The sequence below is a fragment of the Protopterus annectens genome, chromosome 1.part0 (genome assembly GCF_019279795.1).
Source record: "Protopterus annectens isolate FY-2018-M chromosome 1.part0, PAN1.0, whole genome shotgun sequence".
Lineage (NCBI taxonomy): Eukaryota > Metazoa > Chordata > Ceratodontiformes > Protopteridae > Protopterus > Protopterus annectens.
This window is the reverse complement of record NC_056725.1, coordinates 1,115,028,609-1,115,055,332: the sequence shown is the minus strand read 5'-3', so window position 1 is coordinate 1,115,055,332 and position 26,724 is coordinate 1,115,028,609.

Genomic DNA, 26,724 nt, shown 5'->3' with positions numbered 1-26,724 from the left:
TGTCCTTTGCATTTTGTGTGGGTATATGTTTCATACAATAATTTTCATTTGTAGGAAAGAATCAGACACTGGCCATTTGAAAAGGTGGCAGCTGTAGGAATAATGGGTGTTTGATATGCTGTGCACTCTCTATATATACTCTTTTTTATATATATCTATAAGTATTCATATATTTATATGTGTATGTGTGTGCGTGTGCGTGTGCGTGTGTGTGTGTATATATATATATATATGTATATATATATATATATATATATATATATATATATATATATATATATATATATATATATATATATATATATATATATATATATATATATATATATATTCATAGGTGCACTTTAGATGATTGAGTTGCTGAAATCTCGGAATGCATATTGTCCAGACCATATGATCGAGTTTCAGAAACTCAAAAATCTGAAGGTGGGTTAAAAACATTGTGGAAGTACCTTAACTGAGGAATTTTGCAGGGGGGGTCAAGCCCCCCCTGCACCCCTACTACTTAAATATGCAAACTCTGACATTGTACTACAGTGGGGAACAGGGAGATCTCCCTTTTCCCCACTGTAGAGCAAACTTGGAGTTAGTATATTTAAGTAGGGGGGGTTAGAGTGGCACAGCACCCAATGTTGGGGGGTGCAGGGGGCTTGCCCCCCTGCAGAAACATTTGTAAATGTGATATTGTTTTTGTATGTGTTCACTTCTGATGTTTGAGTTTGTGAAACTCGATCATATGGTCTCGACCATATGCATTTCGAGATTTCAGCAACTCAATCATCTGAAGTGAATCTCTCTCTCTCTCTCTCTCTCTATATATATATATATATATATATATATATATATATATATATATATATATATATATATATACATACACACACATACATACACATATAGATATATAAATACTTATATATATATATATATATATATATATATATATATATATATATAAAGAGTATATATAGATGGTGCGCAGCATATCAAACAGCCATTATTCCTACAGTTGCCAGCTTTTCAAATGGCCAGTATCTGATTTTTTATTACAAATGAGAATTATTGTATGAAACATATACCCACACACTATGCAAAGGGCAGGACACCACACACAGTTTGCATACATAGAAATGTTTATTTGTGGACTATTTCAGTTGTTTATAACATTTCTTATAGCATTTAGGTGTTTGAAATACATAATTACTGATTAATGCAACTCTCAAACAAAACATATGATACAGTAATCTGCAAAACATAACATACTTTGCTATCTAGGCTATAGCCTTCAAGTAGCACAGCAGTAAAAAACACACTTGCCTTGAAGATAAGAATCAATCAAGCCTTAATTACAGATGTAGTTCAACAGCCTCCAATTACAGTCTGTACTCAACCCCTAGGGGGAAAAGTATTAGTTGTCACAATGTAAATGTATCTGTTACATAACAATGCTTAACTTAAAACATCACTATCACACTGACAAACAGAACTATGTGCAAAAATGTGTTCATTTTTTTCTTCACTATCATTAGTAAGCATATTCAAAATTGTACATAACTCAAGATAATGGTTGTTTTATCTATTTCAGTTCAATAAAGCTGTTTAAAAAAAAACTATGCACAAGACAGTAAGCTGTAGCCCACCACTGTTCCCATGGTGAAACGTATGAACATGTACAGCTGTATACCTTAATGTTTCTTATTACTGATACCCCTCACATGTTGTAACAGCCTAGGTTAAAAACATGTAATACCCCTCCCCCATAAAATGTCTTACAAGGACATATAACAGTGTTCTCCATACACTGACCTCTGGACTGTACAGGGTCACACATGTTTTGTCCAGCTGTAGTCCTCATATATATGGACCCTACCCCACAATTTGTGTGGGAGTCCACAACATCACTGGAATGATGGCAGGAATGTCAGCACTAAATAATGATAGACCATTACCTATCAACATCTTACTGCATGATATCTGGACAAAGCCTGGTATATAGGTGGAGGAGAAAGGCTGAAACACAGTGCAATATTTGAAATATTGCTGTTATACACTGTGAAAGTTGCTGGTGTTACAGGATTGGTTGCAACATACCCTTACTCAGGAATATGAAGTCAGAAACACAAATGGATGTTGCCATGTACTGATAGCAATCAACGGAGAGAATGCCACTGATATGTCAGGGACAAGACCTGTGTGGGGAACAGACAAAACATAACAGCCAGTCCTCTGGCCATCATGTGGATAGGCCCACAGTTGAGAGCTATGCAGATAGACTGCATTCCATGCAAAACTAGCATGTACACACAAACCTGTATAACTAGCAGTATTCAATACATATAACAGAAATACTCACACACTGTCCCTAGGTCTGCAACGTTATACAAATATGTAGTTGGCCTGTGTCTACAAGTCCTGTTGTAAGAGGTATTGCTACCTGCTGTCTGTAACACTGCTGCTCACACACAGGAAGGATGTCTTCCATACAGGAAAGGTAAAGGGACAATGTCCACATGATGTAGTCATTTATAGTAGTGGGTTGCTATGGCATTGGCTATTGAAAGATCTACACGGCTGCCTGCATGCAATTAGTAAGTGGGGAACACCAATTGGTGCAGAGGCCATCACCTGATTATGAGCATCACCTACAAAAGCCATGCTGCAACCTATTCAAACCAGCTCAATTCCTGTAGTGGAGAGTGAGAGAGAGATAGAGAGAAATAAAAAAAAAATAATAATAGTAAAAAAACAAAAAACAAAAAAAAAAACAAACAAGGAAGACATCAACTAAAACACAGAAGAGAGCATAATAATAAAACAGGTATATGAAACATGTCAGTATATAATTGAATACAGTACATGGTCTGTAATAATGGGATAGATGATTTTGAAAGATTTATATGTGTCATCAAGACATGCTGTAATGATGTCCTGCTGAACAACTGCTATGGACATAGCATCTGGCCCTGTGGGCAGTGGGCCTTACCTGTCAACTGTGCAGATCTGCACAAAATGTCAAGATGTAAGCCATCATAGTGTTTGTTCTGATCCTCCAAACATCTATATTAGTCTGGCAAATAGGTGAAGGTAGAAGTAATAAAGTTATGACAGACACATGAGTTTCAGACCCCACCACCTTCAAAACAGTCATGGTAATGTGACATGTATCTGCACACACTTCATAGGTTTGTAATAGGCGTATCTACGATCTGTCCCTATATACCCCACTAATGTTAGGCTTTGTCCACATGTGATGCTCTATTTTGTAGCAAGGCAGAACAGTTCAGCTGTGGAGGAAAGAGGTTCAGAGTGTGGATCCGATGTCTGAATGCACTATATATATATATATATATATATATATATATATATATATATATACATATACATTTTCCCTACTGTTGAATGACTGTGCTGCATGATACATTTGTTGCTGGGCAGAACAAGGGCTTTTGGATACAGAGTGATTAAGTTACTTTTGAGCAGTTGTAAGCAGGTGTGAAATGGACAGTTATGTATGGTGTGAAATTCTTTTTGGGAACAGATTGCCCTATTTTAAGGTGAAAGTGGGATGTTGGGGAAGGATAGTAGGTATATTTGGGGAGGTAGATTGGGTGGGAAGACAGACAAGACAGACAAGACAGCATACAGGGGTGGTATATGACACATGTAGGGTGTTCAACACCATGGATGGGGAGGGGTGTTTGGAAATTGGAAGCCCATGAGCCCCCAAATGGAAACAGTGGGACTGAGGTCCCCACCCATAGGGAGTCACCACTGCACCTTCATGGCCCCGAAGGTGGCTGTGCTGGGGCTGAGCAGGAGGGGCAGGCTGACCCTCTAATTGCACCAAGCGGCCCTCAAGCTGGCATAGAAGATCTCCCAATTCTCTGTGGAGCTCCCTACACACCAGACCCCGGGCCTGACTTCAGGTGACATGATCCTGTCCATGCCCGCTCCCAGGGGGGGACAAGACCCATCCCCTAAGGTGGTTCCACCCGAATGTGGTGCAGGACCAGCGGATGAGGAGGTCCCGGGAACAGCTCCCTGCATATACACCACAGTAAAATGATGTCATTATAAATTTCATCATACTACATCACAAAACCCTATTTGGATGCAGGGCCCATGATCTGCAGGAGAGGACCACCCTGTGGAATGAGCTTGTCCACAGGGTAAATTATGTCAGCCTGCATAACTGCAGTTATGAGCAGGTGTGGCATCAGTGCACTCATCTGATCCACCATGCAGGTCAGTGTGCTGCTGCAGTTAGGAGGGATCAGCTAACCACAGGTGGGGGTCATGCCATCCAGCACCCACTGACGCATGCTGAGGAGCTCCTCACCAGCCTTGAAGCACCCACCCACCAGCCAAGCCAGGAACCTGAAAATAGCATTGTGGAGGTGGGTGCTACCCACACAATGGACAAGGAGCATGCAGGTAAGGCCCCAGGGCACATTAGTAGACCACTGTTGCTTATCCATCTTCATCTGTAAAGTATCTACATGCATGCATCAGATAACATAGTCTGTTGCTGCAATGTAGTAATAAACAGATCTGCATAATCTCTAGTATTGTGGGTTTGTACTGTTGATGTACTGAAATGCTGCTCCCACCCTGTACCAATGCCACAGGTGTGGCTACTGACATTATGCCTCTCACACAACTATGTAGGTTCCTCTGGTATACAACTGGGGCAGCAGCCTGTAACTGGTGAGTATGGAGTTGTTTTGTTCAGGTTTGCCAATACACCGGCCATGTTATGGCCATGGTATTTGCCATGCACACATTTAACACACCTACCCATAATGCATGCTGTACATGTTTACTTATTATTGCTGTTAACTGCACTGCATCGCAGTGATCACCATGGTGGCATATCTGAAGGGTATGTAAGAGTCCTGCAGTATACCTAACAACCTGTCAGTGCAAGATGTGTGGACAGAGATGAACATAATAGTGGGACAAATGGCCTACAGTAGGGACATGTCTGAAACATTACCCTTATACAGTGGCTACAACAGTGTATACACCAGTATTACAATGGCAACTATTCCTGATCTAAACAACTGCAAATCACAATACCACATTCCACACTTTTTACAACCTGTAATTGTATTCCTAACATGAGCAATGAATGTGTAATATGGAATCCTATGTCAGGACAACAAATATGGGGAATACATACCTTAACAAACACTGGAAGCATATGTGTGCACACCCTCCAAATAACATATTGTGGAAGCAGCTTTTGAGGTGCTAACAGCATTTACTCTTCTTGAGTACACACCTTCCATCAAGTACAGGGCCTCAATGTCACACCAAGTAATGGTCTGCTGTCCAAGAGGTATGTCCATGACATTTTCCCACTCACCTGCAACAGAAGCAATCATGGCTTGCACACATATTACAAAACATGGAATGGTGCCCATATCCAAAAGGTAGCACTCAGGAGTGGGAGAAGTAGCCTTACCTCACCATTGCATATACCATGGCAAACAGTGCAGACAGTCATGTATGTGTGTATGAAGTATGGGACAACATTAATGTAGAAAATAAACAGATGCCCATCCAAGACAGATGACAACACATGTTGCAAACCAGTCATGGAGGCTGCCAAGAAATATGCAGCAACACTGAGGGACTTTCAGAAATGTCTAGCAAGTACTGCCTGTGCAGCGCCTGTGTCGACAATCACCTGGAAGTGTGGCCTATGGGTTATGGTAATCAGATGGAAGAGTTGTTCCACAGGAAACATCATCCAGGGCTCTCTACAGGTAGCATATGCATAACATCAAGTCTCCCAAAGGCATGTGTTGCAATGTGTAATGGTGTACTGAGACCAAGGCTGAATAATAATAAAACAGACAGTATTAATAAAGATACATGTGGTGCACAAGCAACATCTCACTCCACCTCAGGCCACCATCCCCATTTTTACTTTGGTGGTGCCAGTATACACGTTTAGGTTTGCTGTTCATTAGAAGGAACTAAGTCAGTAGACATGGCGTTCTGAATTTGGAACACTACAAAATGACACTCATGTGTGGCCCATAGTTGTCAAGCATCTGCAATAAGGCTGAGGATGGGGAGGGGTGTCATCCTGAAACACAATAGTGAACTGAAGCATACATGCAAAGCTCGCTAAGAATGGCTATATCTGAACACAGTCGAGGTCATGAATTGTGCCAGACATATCCTTGACTCCACAGCAATAGTGAAGGCACTGTGTGACCTCCAAGGGCTGTGCACATGAGCTGACCTTGCAATCCGGCAGAGTTGGGAGACATTTGTAGGGCGAGTGAACAAATAATGGCAAGTGAAGATGGGCCATACTAGTATACCCCTTCCAAGAATAGTGACTGCTGTAGTTCACTTAACAGGTGCTGCAACAAACCATTGTGTTAAGGGTGTGCACACTTATGCAACCCACATATTGCATGCATCTCATTCAGCATCTGCACGACTAGCACATTTGTTTGATACTGCATTTGATTACACAGGTCATATGTCACATATCAGGTGTGTGTAATGTTAACATATGCAGTATTGTGGCCCCACTGCATATCATGGAAGAGGCTGGCATGTCAATAAGGGTGTCTACACTCCTCATATCCACAGTAAGTTTTGAAGGTTGTTAGTGTAATTGGATTTTATTGCTCATACATGCACTGCTGATGATGAGATTTGCAAATCAGTGGTCAGGCATTCACTAGTGACATCAGTCCTCATATTATCCCAAGTATGTGTCAGACAAACACATAGGGGCTGTGAGCAGCAGAGCAAACATAACAACCACACATATACACATTTAGCAATGGTGTGTACACCCCTGAGGTATGGTGCACAGTATGTGCCAGGGTGCTGAACAGGTGCACAGCAATATTGTGTACATGGGTGCAGTGTGTTCCAGGGGAAGGGGCATCACCTACTAACACAACTCATGCATTACAGAGATGTATAATGCTGGTAACAAGGATTGAGTATAGATGCAGTGCATGCTGTTGTGTGCCATATGTCATGCATGTTGACTGTTGGGTAATGAGAGGTCTGTGTAATATCTTTGTGCCACTTCATCTGCAAGTGTGTGTGTGCGTGTGTGTGTGTGTGTGTGTGTGTGTGTGTGTGTGCGTGTGTGTGTGTGTGTGTGTGTGTGTGTGTGTGTGTGTGTGTGTGTGTGTGTGTGTGTGTAGAGGTAAGCAATAATGTACAGGTCTTAAATTACATTTTTTGTTTTCTCCTCACAGATGGCGAGGTGGGTCAGGGTCCCTCATGCAGGCAAACTGATGTTAGTGTCCATACAGACTCAGACAATGATGATAGGTATGGTGAGACACAGGCAGGGTTGTCAGGGGCTGAAGCTGTACCATAAGTTGACATCCCACTTTTATCCACCCCATCCCCGCACACAGTCACAATGCTCATACATACCCCATCACTAGTGGCCATAGATGAGGGACAGTTGGTGGGTGGTGGCATGGGACAGGACAGTGTGGGGACTATGGCAAGTGTGTCTGTACACAGCAGCCATAGCAGGATGACCAGCAATGTACCACACAGGCAGATGTACAGGGGTGCTCATAGGAGGGCTGCTGACCATCATGCTCCTGGCAGAAATGCCACAGCAGGTGTCACCAGATGCATGTTTTAACCATCATGGAGGCACAGGCATGTATAGAATATTACACCAGACAAAGTCTGAGGCTCCAGAGGGCTACTTATTTTGCTGTACTTGACAACATCTGTGATCTTGCAGGTATCCAACGTTATTTTGCAGAGGTCCTGGATAGACAGTTGGGCAAGATGGTGGGAATCCTTGACTGTGTGGTATCTGTGTTAGAGCATATGGTGGGAGTAGGGCATCAGCCACGTGGCCGTAGGTCAGCAACACCAACAGGTGGAGATCTACGTAGACATGCAACAAGTCACAGCTGCTCCCACAGTGACAGTACCAGCACCAGTAATGCAGGGAGGGTGCTGTCCACACCACAGTGCAACAATCCATGTGCATGTGGTTCTGGCCAGTCCTAACAGGGGTGCAAATCCAGTGGAAAATTGTCATCATCAGGGGAGAGTAACATATCTGGGCTTCTACCTGGTAGTGCCCATGGAACCCTTTGGCAGGCACAGTTCCCGTGTCTGTGGCCAGGCACGGTGAACTGTACACCATGCCATGTATGGTCTGCAGCTGTCCAACAAACCCCTGTATAGGGCAGCCAAATGGCAGAACTGTGTGCATACATACACACACACATCACCAACACAGCTACGGCACCTCCATACCTACACAAACCACATCTGCACAGCCCAATTGATAAAAAAAACCCTAGCAGACACACATGATGTCAATCAAATGGCTCAGCCTAGGTCTCTGGCAAACCTACAACACACCCTGTGCATATGATGATACCTGTGCCACATCCTTGTCATCCATACCATCGATGCAGGGACATGCTAATATGGTTCTGATGCACAGGGTGAATGTACTAAGGTTTAGCAATGTAATGCTGTTGGACATGTTTTCAGCTGGAATGTTTAATGCTTACATGTCAGGATGCGTAGCTGTCCAGCCATGATGCATTATAGCTGTTATTAACACTGAGTGATTGTGGTCTCCATAATGTATTCTGTTTGTGTTGTATGTGACTATGTGTCAGCAGGATGTTGGTCTGCTGTCCTTTCCTACAAGGGGTATGGCACTGTGGTAACACATTGACTGTGTCTATCCTGGATACAGCTGAACACAAGTAATAGGTCTGTATAACAGTTACTGCATGTGCTACATGGCTGATAGGTCTGAAGGGTGTATACAGGTAAGTGCATAGTGGCTGATGTCTGCAGCTCTTCTACAGTCGACAATGGTAAGTGTACTGTGTGGCACTCATGAAATGTGTTTGAAAAACACACACACACACACACACAGAGGCTTTGGTGTTGATGAAATACACAGAAAATACTTTACACATGGATGTACTTAATTTTGCAGTGAACTCATTTTGGCCTGTGTAATTCCACAAAGACCACTGTCATATACACATTGACAAACACATAACAGTCATAGACAAATCTGACAGACCTGGGTTTAGCAGTGCTAACTTCCTTGTCAGTGAGTCCATTCTGTTACATAGAATTTGCACACAGCACATGCATCATTGGGCTGGATAATGTAATCAGTTACCTGTATGGTTGATGGTGACAGTGGCCCTCATACTGGATCTTGGGACATGTACTGGGGGTACCATGATGTAAAGACAATATAGCCAGCACTCACACCCCACATTGGGATATTGTACTCACTGAAACCCATGATAATGCTTTGACATACCCACAATCACACATAGACCAGGACTGCAATACAACCCTTTGTCTATCTAATCAGTGCTACTACAGGGATATGCAGTTACTGCACATGCCACAGGGATAGTAGGGTGAGGGTTTGTCATGGCTCTCCTAATGTCAGCAACATCACTATCCCTTATAATGTTTGGCAAGGTTTACTGTATTTGGAGAATGTGGTCTCAGAATGCTGTCTCCAACAAATATGCACACTCGCACACATACACACACCTGCCAGGACTAAGAGGGTAACTCACGCCTATCTGCCCATTTGTAGAACAGTGTTATGCTGGCACTGCAAGTTCCAGGTAGCCCATAGGGTGAAGAGTGTAACAAGGTACATTTAACGTCAATTACAGCAGCAGCAACCATTTCTAAGTATACCAATGGAGGTTGTAGTGGGTGGGAAGGCCCTCAGGGTATTGTCAACTACAAGTTTACAAACACACAGACACTGTTATTCTCAGTAATGCACACTGACACATTTGTCAGTACTGGGGTCCATAGGTACAGGTGTTCCTAGGTGTGTACCAGGCTAATGTCCATGGAGAGATGAGAAGAGTAGGGCATGTGGGTACATGGTATCATGCCACCTGACATTTGTCAGCAGGCCATTTATCAACTGATGCCACTTGAGTGATCTCCAGAGTGGCAGTTAAATAAAACATCCAATCATCTGGGCCAGTGAGGTGCTCCAATTGAAATGTATGCAACATATATTAGATAACATGGCCAATGTCTGGGCTGGAGACCTGTACTCAAGCATGTTCTGTTGACTGTGGTAGTCTGGTTGAGGTATCTATGGCATGTGGTGCATACAGGGTGAGGTTTCCTAGCTGTGGCATTCATAACACAACTGGACTGACATGTCAGTGTCAGTCAATCAGATATTGTCTGTAAGCAGCCAAGATGGATACCTGACATCTGCACATATGTACAGAGGATAGACAGAAATCAGCTAGCCAACAGGTTATGCATTAGGATGAATGTTTTGAGAGATAGACATCTGACACAGATAGGTATAGGTTCATAGGTTCATAGGTTAATACTAGCCTATCTGCCCTAGGGCATTTATAAGCCTAGCCAGAGTGTGTGTGGCTTTCACCACCCCCTGGAATGATAATACTGTGCCCATTTAGGGTTTAGTTTACTGTGCCTTTGTCTAGAAGTGACACAGAGATGACCCCCGGGGTAAACCTACGATCTCCCATCCACTCGTCAAGATTTCTCTTGAAGACAGTCAGTGAGGGGCTCTGCATAACATGGACTGGGATTCTGTTCCAGAGTGTAGGGAGCCTCTGGGTTATGAATCTGTCTCTCCAGCATGTCCTATTTATTTCTGTGTTGAGGTTCAAGTCTCTCGCTCTCGTGGCTCTGGTGGATTTGGATTTTTTTAGGTGGAGCATGTCCATTAATTCCAGATTGGACATGGCCTTGTACGTCAGACATAGATCTTATCTGAGTAGGCGGTATGTGACTGAATAGAGCTGGAGTTTCTTCAATCTGGCAGCATATGACATATGTTTGAGACCCTTGATCCTCTTGGTGAGGTACTTCTGCGGTCTTTCTAACTGCTGCCGGGTAAGGTACATACCAAATGGGGCATTGTACTCAATCATGGGTCTGATAAGGGAAGAGTATAGGGGCACAATGACCTCTCTTGATCTAGATCTGAATCCTTTCATGATAAGGTGGGCAATATAGAAGGTCTTCCTAACCACCTTGGCAATGTGGGTGTCAAATGAGAGGTCACTGTCAACTTGGGTCCCTAGGTACCTGATTAATTCTTCGGTAATTAATGGATTACCACCTATGTGGTAATTTGTGGGTACTTTGTTTTTCCCAAAGGGTATAACTATACATTTTTTGGCGTTCAGTTTAAGGCCATGGCTCTGGCACCAGTTATCCATTTCTGTGAGGCCTTCCTGAAGGATGCTAGTGTCCGCTGGAGTATCGATTATGGTGCCCAGCTTGCAGTCATCTGCGAACTTTGTCAGCCACAATCCTCCTATGTTTGCTTGTACTTCTGAGAAATAAATGCCGAACAAGAGGGGTCCCAGGACCAAGCCCTGTGGGACACCACTTGTGACTGGCTTAGAGTCTGACATGGCTCCAGCAATTCTGACCTTGTGGGTTCTGTCCTTTAGCCAGTTTGCAACCCATCTTATGTCATATGGGTTTACATTTAAGCTGGTGAGCTTGTCTATGATGCCTGAGTGGGGTATTGTGTCAAAGGATTTTGCAAGGTCAAGGTAGGCTGTGTGAACTGCCTTACCCTCATCAATGGCCTTAGTGACTGTTTCAAAAAAGTCGACCAGGTTCAAAAGGCAGGATCTGCCCTTAACAAAGCCGGATTGGGTAGGATCAAGTGTCTGTAGGTCACCAATGTCTTTGTTTATGGGTTCCATAATGCTAAAGGTATGCCATTACTACATGACAGCAGCCCTCAATGACATGTCCTCTACACATAGTAGTCTACAGTTAATATCCACATATCAGATCAATATCCAATAGGATATACTTAACATACAGCTCACACACCAAGAACATGATAGTCAGTACTCAGAGTCCAGCTTTGCATGCAGGGGTGTATGGTTCCAGTACTACAATCTGCAATCTACCGTTACTTAGAAAAGCAAATATAGAGTGAACACACTAGGTTTACATAAACTGCTACTAGATTCATTATTACCATTATTACCATATATCACCTTTAACATAACAGTGTTCACTCCATTAAATCACCCAGTGCTTAATGTATATGAAAATCTGTGTTGTGAAGCGCTGTATGACAGCTTCTATAATGTGCAGCGAGCTTATGATAGGAGGTTTTTTAATTTGAATCAGAGTGAAAGAAGGGTATTAAATAATTTACAGGAAGATGATACAATCTGTATAAATCCTGCCAATCATGGAGGACCTATTGTAATAATGGATACAGATTTTTATTTTGTTAAAATGAAGCATATGTTAGATGATTAATGTTTTTATAAGAAGATTGTTTGTAGTGACATACATAAAATGGTAGAAAGAATACAAAGAACCTTAAAAGAGAGTCTAGCAGTTAGAGCTCGACTATAACTTATACCCATATTTTATAGTGGATGAGCCCCTTAAACCTATGATGCAAGCAATCCCAAAGGTGCATAAAGACCCTTTAACACCCCCCCCCCCATGAGACCTATAGTCTTGGGGAAGGGTTGGTGCTCCGAATCCCTGTCAATATATCTTGAGAAGAAGCTGAGACCATTAGTTGATCAGAATCCTATTGTTTTGAAAGATTCTAAACAGTTTATAACTGATTTATATGATTTTTTATAAAACTGATTATAGTGTTAAGGGTATGTTTGTTGTTACACTGGATGTGCAATCCTTATTTACAGTAATTCTGAACCAGACTGTTATAGCAATGTTGCAGCAGTACTTAGATAAGCACACAGATCTTGACAGCAAAAATGTGGAAATGGTAGTCTTATTAATGGAACTGGTATTAGAAAATAATGTTTTCATGTTTGGCAGTCAGTTGTATTTACAAAAGGATGGTGCAGCTATGGGCACCTCGTGTGCCAATAGCTACGCCAACATTATAATGGCTGTTTGGGAACAGGAGCATATTACAGATGAACCCTATAGACATTATATAGGATTCTATCGGCGTTTTGTAGATGACCTTTTCTTAGCTTGGACTGGTCCTCTGGAAGCTTTGGAGCAATGCTATAATTATTTTAATCAGACCTCTACTTTTCTAAAATTTACTATGAAATATTCCCAGACCTCCATAGACTTCTTGGATGTTAAAATAAGTCTGACTAATGAAGGTAAAATTAGCACAAGAGTATTTCGGAAAGATTGTTACAGAAATCCATTTTTGCATAGAACTAGTATGCATCCACAGCACATTTTTAACAATATAGTCAGAGGTCAAGGCATGAAAATATCTGGGATATATGCTGAGCAAGAAGGGTTTGACAGAGAAATTTCACAATTGGAAAATAGGTCTGTACAGAGGAGTTATAAGAAAAACAATGTGTGCATGACTTTAAATCAAGTTAGAAACTAGGACAACAGGTAGACCCTATTTTTCAGATAATGTGGAACATAGTAGGAATGTTAAAGATAGGTGTGGTAGTTTAGTTAGGATGTCAGTTCTTTATACTAATAATGTCAAACCTGTACTGGAGATTTATAGGAAATACTGACCAATATTAGCAGCGGACACTGATATTAAAAAAGTAGTAGGGACACAGCCATCTTTCCTTTATAAGAATATGATTAATATGAAAAGAATGTTATACTACCCGAAGCGAGAAGGCATAAAAAGAACTAATAAAACTATGAGGCCATGTAATAAATGTAATTATTGTCAATATGTAGATAGCCTGGGTAAGTTTATTCATCCGGAATTTGGTAAAACTTTTTGGTTTCATACCGAAGGTACCTGTGACACAGAACATATAGTTTATCTAGTTTATTGTGAAACGTGTTTTGCGTTTTACATAGGCAAGGCAGACAGGAAGTTCAAGTTTAGGATTAAGGAGAATTTATATGATATTCAAAGACAAGTTACAATGAATGCTCTTGCCAAACATATTATGAATAATGTAGGCATACGTAACTTTAAATTCATGATAGTGGAAAATACTCGAATTAGTAACAGAATGGGGAACATCAAGAATCAAACAGAAGTCAATGAAACAAAGTGGATAGTTAAGAGCTGACCTAGGCAAGGGACTTAATGAAAAAGTTATTATTATATCTATACTTAAAGCAAGGCCTCTTAGAAAATAAATGAATAAATAACATCTTTCTGTTCATTACCATTTTTATATGTGTTTTTATGAAAAATTATTCATATTTGATTAACGTATGTTTGTTTGGAAGATATGTATATACCTTTAAGGGAGTTTTTATCTAATTGGTTTTCAATTAAGGAGTTTTATTTAAACTGAAGCTGCTGTAGTGATAGTTAAACATCTGAGGAAGCAGTGGGATTCACTGTGAAAGTGCTTACATACTAGTTTTTGTTATTAAACCTTTTGAATTGGAACGCTGCCATTTGTTTTGCCTAGGTTCATTTATACTTGCTACATATGTAGATATATGTATACATGTACATACACACACATATATTTATATATATATTTATATAATGTATATATATATATATATATATATATATATATATATATATATATATATATATATATATATATATATATATATATATATATATATATATATATATATTATATATATGTAGTCATATATGTATGCATATGTATATACATATATATATATATATATATATATATATATATATCTCCCCAGGATTCATGAAGCTCGGCGCAAGGACGGTGTTAGCCTTGCGCCAACCGTGCGGCATAGAGATTGTGCAGCAGCACCACATGCATATTAATGAAGGTGCGCTGCCGCAATGTCCACGTGCACAGGAAACGTGCGTGAGTGCAGGGGGCATGTCTAAGCGCTTCACAGAGGCGTGAACATGTCAGCTGCAGATGCTCAACCTAAAATGTTGACTAGTACAACCTTCATCTAATAATAGTCACTCCCATCAGTGTCCGTGGATATGGAAATGTATGCAAAGCATACAAGATAGTTTTGCGAACACCAAAATAAAAAGTAAACACAAAGGCACGTAGCTGAATATTGAGTCCCCGTCCCTCGAACAAATGAAATTTAAAACCCCGTGCCTGTATTCCATTGTAGTGTTGATTGTTGTACCAAGTGGAAGTGAAATGCAGCATGTTAGCGTGCCACTGCCATTTGCTAAGCCTAGCCCAATGGTTAGGGTCACCACCTGACCCACATTGTGAGGGACAGTCCCCCTCTGGGCAGATGTGTCCATACCAGAACCATTATAAATGTTAAATGTCCTGCGATTGTAGGACATAATTATGTCCATATTTTATGTAATAGTTCCATACAATACTTATTTCTGTATGTAAAATACCTAAATGTTACAAGAAACAGAATAAGCAACTAAATGAAACAGAATAAGCAACTAAACTGCTACAACAATAAGCTTTCATTTAGGCATAAATCTAAAGTACTATCTTTTGTACTGACCGTGGGTATGTGTTGGCCTGTAAAATCTGATGTGAGTCCTGAAAATGCCCCATTTTGGTCATATGAAAAGGTGGCAACCCAACCAATGGTCAGAGCATTCGCTCAATATCTGCCCATTCGCGGTCCAAGTCGTCCTTGTCTGGATGGCCCAAAGATGAATGGGTATTACCCAGGTCTACCTACCATGTCATGAAAGATAAGTATGTGCATGTACCTATGTACGTGAAGTACAGCATGTGGAAGATCAAAAATGCTAGGGTCGTCCTCACAACCATATTGGTACCAGAGATATGTAGTGTACAATATGTGTTCTGTTGACTGTGCCATGGGCCATCAACCAGAGACGGAATGGATAGTGTGTGTGTAAGGCATTCCCAAGATTAACTGGTGTAAGAGATTGTGACATATATCCTTGGCATATATTCTCCATGGTGCATGCAGTATGTATGTATCATTATAGTACAATACAAGTATATAGGAAGGGTTCAAATCTAACCATTGCCACCTGTGTGAGTGCATGTGTTTCTGTATGCATATTCCCCGTGGCTGTCTTGCCTGTGTGTATGTGATGGTTATACCATTTTGTGTGCCTGTTCCACCCTGATAACTCCCCCATTGCCAACATACACATGGCCCCTACAGATGTCATCCACCTTACAAGCACAGTTACACATTTAAAAAAAAAACGAAACGAAGATAGGAACTCCAGGAACCACAATGAGACAGTATTTTTTGAGCGCTTTCTTTCACATTTATTGTAGTGAACTTCTTCAGAAAAAGAAGAGACTTCCCAAACTCTTCTTTTATAGTTACTATGAAGGAAATGATGTCATGAACATGAGTTAATTGAATTAATCATAAAACTTATATATACATGTGAATGCATTAAATAATTAAAACCCCTTAAATGTACCCATGTGGTACAACGTTTAAACACTTATTAATACAACTACGTATTATCAAAATGAATTTTGTCTCACTTTTTATATATGTTTAAATGTACTCATAGTGGTTTCATTTGAACCGTTGAAAAGTTCAAATAACTTCTATCTGATAAAACTATCATTCCAATAAATTGTTTTCTCTTTTTCTGTGTAAATAACCTTATTTCATAACCAAAACAAATTCAAACTGTATATTCAAATTGATTCATGAATTTTCTAATTTTATCATCCTGTACAAATATGAATATATAAATATATGAATGTCTAAAATACATACATCTATCATAACTACCTTCACTACTGTAATAAAAATTAAATACATGAATCTAAATTCCAAATATAATTACTTCCTAGTCTCTCAGTTAATAGAAAATTATTACTGTTATTACTGTAATAAACTCTATGTGCACTAAACTTATACACTGTTGTATGAAAATATGTTTATGTACGTGTGTAATAAATGTGAGAGGAATTGGAACATCATTATGGGTAATAGAGAATTGGTGACCATTTTGGGTACATCACCAAAGTTTACTTACAAAATGGTCACAAATATTAAATTGATTCTTGAAAGAGGAAACAACTTGAAACAATCCCAAAAAACAACGGTGGTCAATAAGAAAGGCACTTATGCTTGCAATAATTGCAAACAATGTAGGTTCATTAGTAATAGTTCATTTGTTAAAATTAAACATTTGGGTAGAATCATGTGGGCTTCCAAGTACTACAATTGTAATAGTCAATTGGTGGTTTACTTGGCAAGTTGTTCCACGTGTCAATGTTACTACATTGGAAAGACCAAGAGATTATTAAAACGCAGAATATATGAGCATAGTTTGGCTATTAAAAAAAAGGATAAAAATAATGCTTTAGCAAGACATGCTCTGGAATGTGAAAACTTTAAAAAGTTTGAATTTTTCATTCTAGAACGGGTAGATCAGGGATTGTACACTGGTGATTTAAATAACAAATTAGAACAAAGAGAGGCATTGTGGCAACTTTTGTTGGGAGCAGACCATACACCGGGTCTAAATGAGATGATCAATTTAAAATGTTTCTTGGTAAATAGATAAGACCATTAAGTATTATTTTTTCATTAGAATAGGTCTAAGTAACTTAATCTATTTTATGGAGAAATGTACATTTATTACACACGTACATAAACATATTTTCATACAACAGTGTATAAGTTTAGTGCACATAGAGTTTATTACAGTAATAACAGTAATAATTTTCTATTAACTGAGAGACTAGGAAGTTATTATATTTGGAATTTAGATTCATGTATTTAATTTTTATTACAGTAGTGAAGGTAGTTATGATAGATGTATGTATTTTAGACATTCATATATTTATATATTCATATTTGTACAGGATGATAAAATTAGAAAATTCATGAATCAATTTGAATATACAGTTTGAATTTATTTTGGTTATGAAATAAGGTTATTTATACAGAAAAAGACAAAATAATTTATTGGATGGTAGTTTTTTTAGATAGAAGTTATTTGAACTTTTCAGAGGCTCAAATGAAACCACTATGAGTATTTTTAAACATATATACAAAAGTGACACAAAATTTATTTTGATACTATGTAGTTATATTTAATAAGTGTTTAAAAGATGTATCATATGGGCACATACAAGGGGTTTTAATTATTTATTGCATTCATATGTACATACAAGTTTTATGATTAACTCAATTAATTCATGTTCATGACATCATTTCCTTTATTGTAACTATAAAAGAAGAGTTTGGGAAGTCTCTTCTTTTTCTGAAGAAGTTCACTACAATAAATGTGAAAGAAAGCGCTCAAAAACACTGTCTCATTGTGGTTCCTGGAGTTCCTATCTTCGTTTCGTTTTTTTGGATGTTTTGGTACATTTTGGTTCTTTTTTGCTTGTTCGTATTCGAAGAGAAAGTTTTCTAAGATGGCTACTGAGATATCTTCCCAGGATGAACTACTGGATATGTCCACATATCCGGTGCCAGAAGATACAACGTTAAGGGCTGAAGAGCCTGGAACATCGTTCGTTTTGCAGGAGAAATTAACTACGATGGTAGTCAAAATTGTGATGGATATTTTAAAGCAAGATATTTTAAATGGTGGCAGTTTAAACAATGGCACTTTAAATACTGACTCTATTAATTATACTTCGAGCCGTAATGTGAAACCAATTGATATGGTTTCATTGACTGATTCAGTCACAGCACTTACAGCTCCGAGAGGTGGAGTGGGCGTCTCTACAGAGAACTGTCAGTCAGCACAGCCGACGAGTACTGTGAAACACTCTTTTCCGGTACGTGTTGCGGGTACAAGGAACTCAGTCAACAGTGGATTAACTGGCATTGCAGCTCCAAGTGAAAGAACGGAAACGCTTGTTTTCGAGAACAATTTGATGGGTTTAGTTAACAAAAAAATGGATAACCCATTCGCAGACACAGTCAACACCCTACCCGGAGGTAATGTAAGTAAAGTTACCAACGACAGTTCTATTTGTAAAAGACGTATTTTTGATCTGGAGAAACTTATTTTTAAACACGCTACTCTTGTACTTGAAGTACATTATCTTAATGAGTGTATCAAATGGAAAATCATACCACAGGGGTTAAGGACAGCAAAATTCTCCAATTGTGTAACCCCTGGGGACGAATTAAGTAACCGTTTGATAGCACTTTATAATGAGACTGGAATTGCTATGATGGGGCTTTTGGTCGCACATTATGAGAAGGAAATAGACAGAATTGTAGGTGAAATTAAGTCTCTTGATGAATCCATCAAAAGCTTTGACTGTTTCAATTTGTTTTCATCTATGTATAATAGCGTGGAGGCTAAAGTAAATAGGCACCGAGCTACTATAATTTCAAGGAAACAGAACAAGCTTAAGAGGGACATTAGGGTATACAAATTGAATCAAGCTTATATTAGTAACACTGAAAATGTGGTTGAAACTGAGATAACTAATAACCAGATTGTCTCTGAACCAAGTACATCAACACAACATGACAAGAATACTGGAAATGGCCCCAAACAAGTGATTACCAACAAAGGGGAAGTTCCAGATGTTACTACTGTGAATGAAGTTTTGACTGGGCCTAACAAAATTATTTCTTCTGCAGTTGGTAACACTTTTGCAGAAGTTGTCAGTCAAAATAATAATAAATCTAATAGCCCTTTTCGGAAAGGGGGTTACCAACTAAGAAAGACTACCAACTGGTACAACACAACTCAGCAGAAGGGGAAGAGAAAAGGGAAACACAGATAAAACCTTTGGACTTACCAACTAATGAAATGTTTTCTATTAATGTTATAAATTTAAGTTGTCTTGTATTCCCACCTGTAACCAGTGAAGTGTTGAAAAAAGGTTTTACATTTATTCCGAAAAATAGGGTGAAATTAGACAGATTATTATTGGACTTTAGACTATATTTGAGAAAATTGAATCTAAAGTATATTATGAATTATGTTGGAAACAGTGATTTCAACAGACATGATTCAATGCCAAGTAAACCGAGTACATTTAATCCACCTTTGCTGAATACATTACAGGTGTTCCAAAATGTGTGTGAACGACAATTTAGAGAATTAAAATCTACGGGGACACCAGATAACTTAAGCAAAGAGGAGTCTGAGGTTTTAGAACAGTTGGCAAGTAACCCCAATTTACGGGTTATGAAAGCTGATAAGGGGGGTAAAGTAATCATCATGGATTGTTGTGATTACGATAAAGCTATGAACTTACTTCTAACTGATGAAAAAAATTACTCTAAGGTGACATTGGATTCAGTGAGGTTGAGTTTTAGAAAAATTGACACTACCTTGTTTGACATGTTTTGTCAGGGTGAAATCAATCAGACTGATTATGATTTTCTGTTGGTAGAGAATCCTAGCATGTCTAACTTTTTTGGAATTCTGAAATTACAAAACATGGAAGAAGGGTTATCTTTTAGGCCAATTATATCTGCCAAAAATTCTAAGACAGAAAATATATCCATATGGTTAGATTACATTCTTAATCCAATAGCACAGAGGTCAGAGTTTTATTTGAGAGACTCTTGGCACTTATTGGAAGCATTACGTAACATCAAAATTACAAGTGATAAAGCAGTTTTTGCAAGCTTAGATGTAAAAAGTCTATATACATCTATCAACCAAGAAGAAGGGTTGGAATATATGAGAGAATATCTCTCGACTAAGACCGACCTTCAAAGTGAAAGAATCAATACAGTCTGTGCACTTATGGGAATAATATTAGACAACAACATATTTAGATTTAACAAGAATTTGTACAAACAGGTTTCCGGAGTGGCCATGGGATCCAGAGTTGCACCAGCATTTGCTAATATTGTAATGGCCAACTGGGAACGAAACTGTTTGAAAACTCATTCGAGTTTTGGTAAGGTGTTATTTTACTGCAGATACATTGATGACTTGCTTTTCATCTGGGAGGGAGACAAGAGTGAGTTTACAAGTATGGTGGAAGATCTGAACAAAACCACCGAATTTTTATGTTTTAAGATGGGTGGTTTTGGAAAGCAAATAAACTTCCTTGATTTGACCTTAAATAGAGAAGGAGTGGAAGGTAAAGTACACAGTAAAATCTATAGAAAGTCATGCTTTGTTAACCAATACTTACACAAAGATAGTCTTCACCCAGAGCACATGAAGAAGGGAGTCATCAAGGGCCAAATGATAAGACTTAGCAGATTAACATCTAAGGATGAGGTATATATGGAAGAATTAACATTACTAAAGCATATGTTTATACAAAGAGGTTATGACCAATATTGGTTAACAAAGTTAGAAAAAGAAGTGACAGAGTTAAGAAAGGGGGTAGCTCAACCCATTTTACATTCAGGTGATGTTATTGTAGGGGCGCCTAGTACTGTCAAAAAAGTAGTGGTTACCACTAGACAGGAGTTTCTAAGTGCTTTTCCCTTACCTATAACAGACGAAATGTGGTTTATAAAAAATATAATAGAGAGGAATTGGAACATCATTTTGGGTAATAGAGAATTGGTGACCATTTTGGGTACATCACCAAAGTTTACTTACAAAATGGTCACAAATATTAAATTGATTCTTGAAAGAGCAAACAACTTGAAACAATCCCAAAAAACAACGGTGGTCAATAAGAAAGGCACTTATGCTTGCAATAATTGCAAACAATGTAGGTTCATTAGTAATAGTTCATTTGTTAAAATTAAACATTTGGGTAGAATCATGTGGGCTTCCAAGTACTAAAATTGTAATAGTCAATTGGTGGTTTACTTGGCAAGTTGTTCCAAGTGTCAATGTTACTACATTGGAAAGACCAAGAGATTATTAAAACGCAGAATATATGAGCATAGTTTGGCTATTAAAAAAAAGGATAAAAATAATGCTTTAGCAAGACATGCTCTGGAATGTGAAAACGTTAAAAAGTTTGAATTTTTCATTCTAGAACAGGTAGATCAGGGATTGTACACTGGTGATTTAAATAACAAATTAGAACACAGAGAGGCATTGTGGCAACTTTTGTTGGGAGCAGACCATACACCGGGTCTAAATGAGATGATCAATTTAAAATGTTTCTTGGTAAATAGATAAGACCATTACGTATTATTTTTTCATTAGAATAGGTCTAAGTAACTTAATCTATTTTATGGAGAAATGTACATTTATTACACACGTACATAAACATATTTTCATACAACAGTGTATAAGTTTAGTGCACATAGAGTTTATTACAGTAATAACAGTAATAATTTTCTATTAACTGAGGGACTAGGAAGTAATTATATTTGGAATTTAGATTCATGTATTTAATTTTTATTACAGTAGTGAAGGTAGTTATGATAGATGTATGTATTTTAGACATTCATATATTTATATATTCATATTTGTACAGGATGATAAAATTAGAAAATTCATGAATCAATTTGAATATACAGTTTGAATTTGTTTTGGTTATGAAATAAGGTTATTTACACAGAAAAAGAGAAAACAATTTATTTGAATGATAGTTTTCTCAGATAGAAGTTATTTGAACTTTTCAAAGGTTCAAATGAAACCACTATGAGTACATTTAAACATATATAAAAAGTGAGACAAAATTCATTTTGATAATACGTAGTTGTATTAATAAGTGTTTAAACGTTGTACCACATGGGTACATTTAAGGGGTTTTAATTATTTAATGCATTCACATGTATATATAAGTTTTATGATTAATTCAATTAACTCATGTTCATGACATCATTTCCTTCATAGTAGCTATAAAAGAAGAGTTTGGGAAGTCTCTTCTTTTTCTGAAGAAGTTCACTACAATAAATGTGAAAGAAAGCGCTCAAAAAATACTGTCTCATTGTGGTTCCTGGAGCTCCTATCTTCGTTTCGTTTTTTTTGGATGTTCTGGTACATTACAGTTACACATTTCCTAACACAAAGGCACTGTGGCTCATACAATACTTATGCCACTCTGTATTCTACATAACTAAATCGGTAGGTCTTCTAATCAGAAAAGTGTCAATCTGTCTGCATGTGTGTTTCAATGCAAGTCCCCATGCAGCAGTGTGTGTGTTTTTCAGATGACTCCACCATGTTAAGGGCCTGGGAACCCCCCACTGGCAATCCTAACAGCCCCTGCAATTGTCATCCAATTGTCATCCAGTTGAATAGTAGTAGCAAACACTGCAACAATATAGTAGCTCTGTGGTGCTTGTCTTATGTATATAGCAGTATCATTTGTAAAACAAGGCAGGTAGAGGTTCTACTCTCAGCAAGGGCAAGTCATGAGAGTGTGCGTGTGTGTGTGTGTGTGTGTGTGTGTGTGTGTGTGTGTGTGTGTGTGTGTGTGTGTGTGTATACATCCCCTTGCAGCAGTCTAAATGTATTACGAGCATCAGGATACCTCTCAACCCCCTCACAGAAAGACATCTGGTGAAAGCCATATGGAAAAGTGGGGCAAAGACCAAACACAGAGCATAGCTTTACATATTGCTGTGACACGCATGGAAAGTAGATACCAGAACAGGTTGTGCATTTGAATGTACTTTCCAAAGGGTATGTGTTGTTTCATGACAATATCAGTCATTAATCTGTAATGTTAGTGTGTCATGATTTTCAAACATTTTGTCAGAAAACCTTAATGTAATGACAAACGGAGGTAAAATTTGTCTCAAACATCTGGACAATCTGCAGACATGTGTAGAGGTCACAGGTATGGCCACCATCTGTACCACCCTGCAGGTTGCTGTCCATGTTTGCTAAGGAATGACCTATGATAATTGAAACAATAAAGAGGTCCTGAGAGTGTAGGACAACAAACATTTCATACAGTTGTCTGCTAATTGCATAGAGCAGTTATTGCACATCAGAAGCACCATAATGTTATGACAAATAGCGTAAGCTAAGGTAATGTTGCACAAATAAGGTGTCATAGTAGCAAACCAAAAGAGGTCTTTTGTGTTGCAGTTGCTGTGGGCATGGTATGTCCTGCCAACTGTCACGTTACTAGAAGACATGTCCCACAGTCCACATTTGATAAGTTGGCAACCACAATCTGTGCCTCCTATGTGTGTGCAATATGTAGACATGTGAAGGCCCTGTGACTACCTGCTGCCCCCAATTACCCACATGTATATAGGCATGAATGCTAACTGCCACCACCCACATACGTAGGTACAGCCTAAGGCTGTGTCAACTGTAAGTATTGCGCAGTTTGTCATTGAGACAAAAACTGCTGTAAACACACTGCAATGGGCCATACCATGGGTATGGAATGGTGTCAAGGTCCTGACCTTAAGCTGAATGCAGACAACAGTGTCAGCATGCCGTATGGCAAGGACATGTCCCCAGTATTTCCACATCAGTAACAAACCCACAAACACACAGACTGCGATGACAGACCTGGGTACTCAGAATGGCAGCAATGTTGCATTCAGGCAACAAGTAGCGGCAGTGGGCAGGAATTGCTTGTATGTGGTTCACCACATAGGTAAAGGGACCCCATTCAGACAAAAGGTGGACATTACTTCTGGTGGACATTACCTCTGAATAGTCTTCAGTCAGCATAACAATACATTAGCAGCATGGCCGGTCTGCTATGTACCTATGCAGACATATGCAGAAACTGTAGTCTATATTAACATTCACAAAGGTCAGCCATGACCCACAACACCTGTTCCACGCAGACAGCCTGTAATCAGTACCATCCCACTGGTCACCAGTCAGGTTGTTCACATGTGTCTGTGGCATAGCTAGATGGCAATATTGTGCTCAGCCCTTCAACAGTTGCCCCATGTATGAGAGTACAACTCTGTGTGCATTCTCAGCATGAAAGGCTTGGCTTGCATATGAGAGAGTAGAAACATATGTTGGATAGTCAGGTTTGGCTCCCAGAGGCTGCCCTGTGTCAGGACTACACTCTCCAAACATGTCAACCACAGTACCATGGATGCCCTCATCAACTGCATCAAGGTGGAGTGGATGGGGAAAAAAATCATTATTTTTTATTTCTCCAAGACTTTTGAGTTTCTAATACCATGACAGGAATGGACCCCATTCCTAAGTCAAAGTACGATTAAAGTTCATGAAATTAGTATTGTTTCACTCTTTGATGTCAGTCAAAAGTGCTCTTCACAGTACCCCCACTGTATGCAGTAATGACTCCTTCTGCAATTCGTACAGGGTTACATGAATTGGTAACATATCTAAATACAATTGTAAATTATTTTTTATAAGGCTCGTTGCTCCTACTACTATTGGAACTGTCTGGGTATCTTTCTTCCACATGGCTCTCATCTCTGGATGCAGATCCTGGTATTTTATGACTTTGTGTCTCTCTGTATGAAAGACATTGTAGTCAATGGGTGTGGTGATTTCAATGATCAATGCTACTTTTGTCTTCTTTTCTTGGACCACTATATCTGGTTTTCTAGCATCTATCTTTTGCACTGTTGGTAATGGGTGATCCCATGTGATATAAACTTCATTGTTTTCTATGATTCTTTATGGCTCATGTTTCTAGTGTTTTTCAGCCACTTCAATACCATAATGTTTGCACAATCTCCAGTGCAGCAGTCTCGCCACATCTGTCCCTGTGGTTCAACCTGTGTTCAGCAATGGCAGGGGCATCAGGTGCTGACTGATGATGCTGTTGGGGATAAAGTAATAGTTAGGCTTGTGAGGAACCCAGGGCCAGTACTCTAGTAATCGCCTCTGTATCTATGAACCTGTGGCCCTATGGAACACCTAGGTGACATGTATGAAGGCTAGCTGGCTGTGTCAAGGGGTATGCATGTAAAGTTACATTGTCTAGCCACATTATCCCTCACACACAGTTGCATGCATAAGCACCTAGGTAAACATGTCCATATACAGCTGTACCTTGGCAATGAAAAAGTCACTGTGTTTCCACTCTGCCATACTCAGCTTTGGTAATGTCAGCAGCTCCCCAGGCTGTACACACACAGACACCTGGAACAGAAACAGAATAAGGTATGTGAGACAACAGTCAGTCAGTAGTACTAACACCAATAATGCATCATGGCAGAAAGGTACATACACTTCAATGTGTACCCATGACATTTGCTAGCAGACAGCCACACTGGCATATATTCACCCTATCCACCCGACACATATTAGCATGTCCCTGCATCGATGATATGGATAACAGGGATGTGGGATGAGGTATCATGACATGCACAGGGTGCGGTGTGGGGTTGCCAAATGCCTAGGCTGGGCCATACAGTTGACATTATGTGTGTGTGCCTGGAGGAATGGTGTTCAGCTGGGCCAAGGTGAGGAGCTGTGTGTGTCTGGTGTTGACCTGCATGTAATAGTGATGTGTGAGTGCATGTATGCACACAGTCAAGCCATGTGCTAGCCCTACACATGGGTACATTGGACAGCTGTGGACCGTACATGGCAGGATGTACACTTCACCGTCTCTGGCCATGGACACAGGAACTGGTTCTGCCAGGAGTGTCACTGGCACTACCAGGCCCAGGGCCAGATGTGGTATTGTTTCCTGATGGTGACTGCTGTCTGCTGGATCTGTGTCCCTCATGAGAATGGCCAGGACCACGTGCCCATGGCCTGTTATGGTGTGGTGTGGACAGCACCCTCCCTTTGGTAGTGCTGGTGGTACTGCCACTACAGGAGTGTGAATGTGCATGGCCACATGGGCTCTCAGATGATGTTGTTGCTGACCTACATTCACATTTCTGATGCCCTACTCCCACCACATGTTTAAGCACAGACATTGCACAGTTGAGCACTGACAATGTCTCACCCCACCATCTATCCATGACATCAGCAAAATGACGTACGGCATCACCAATGCTGTGGAAGTCATCATGCATGGCAGGTAGTGTTGC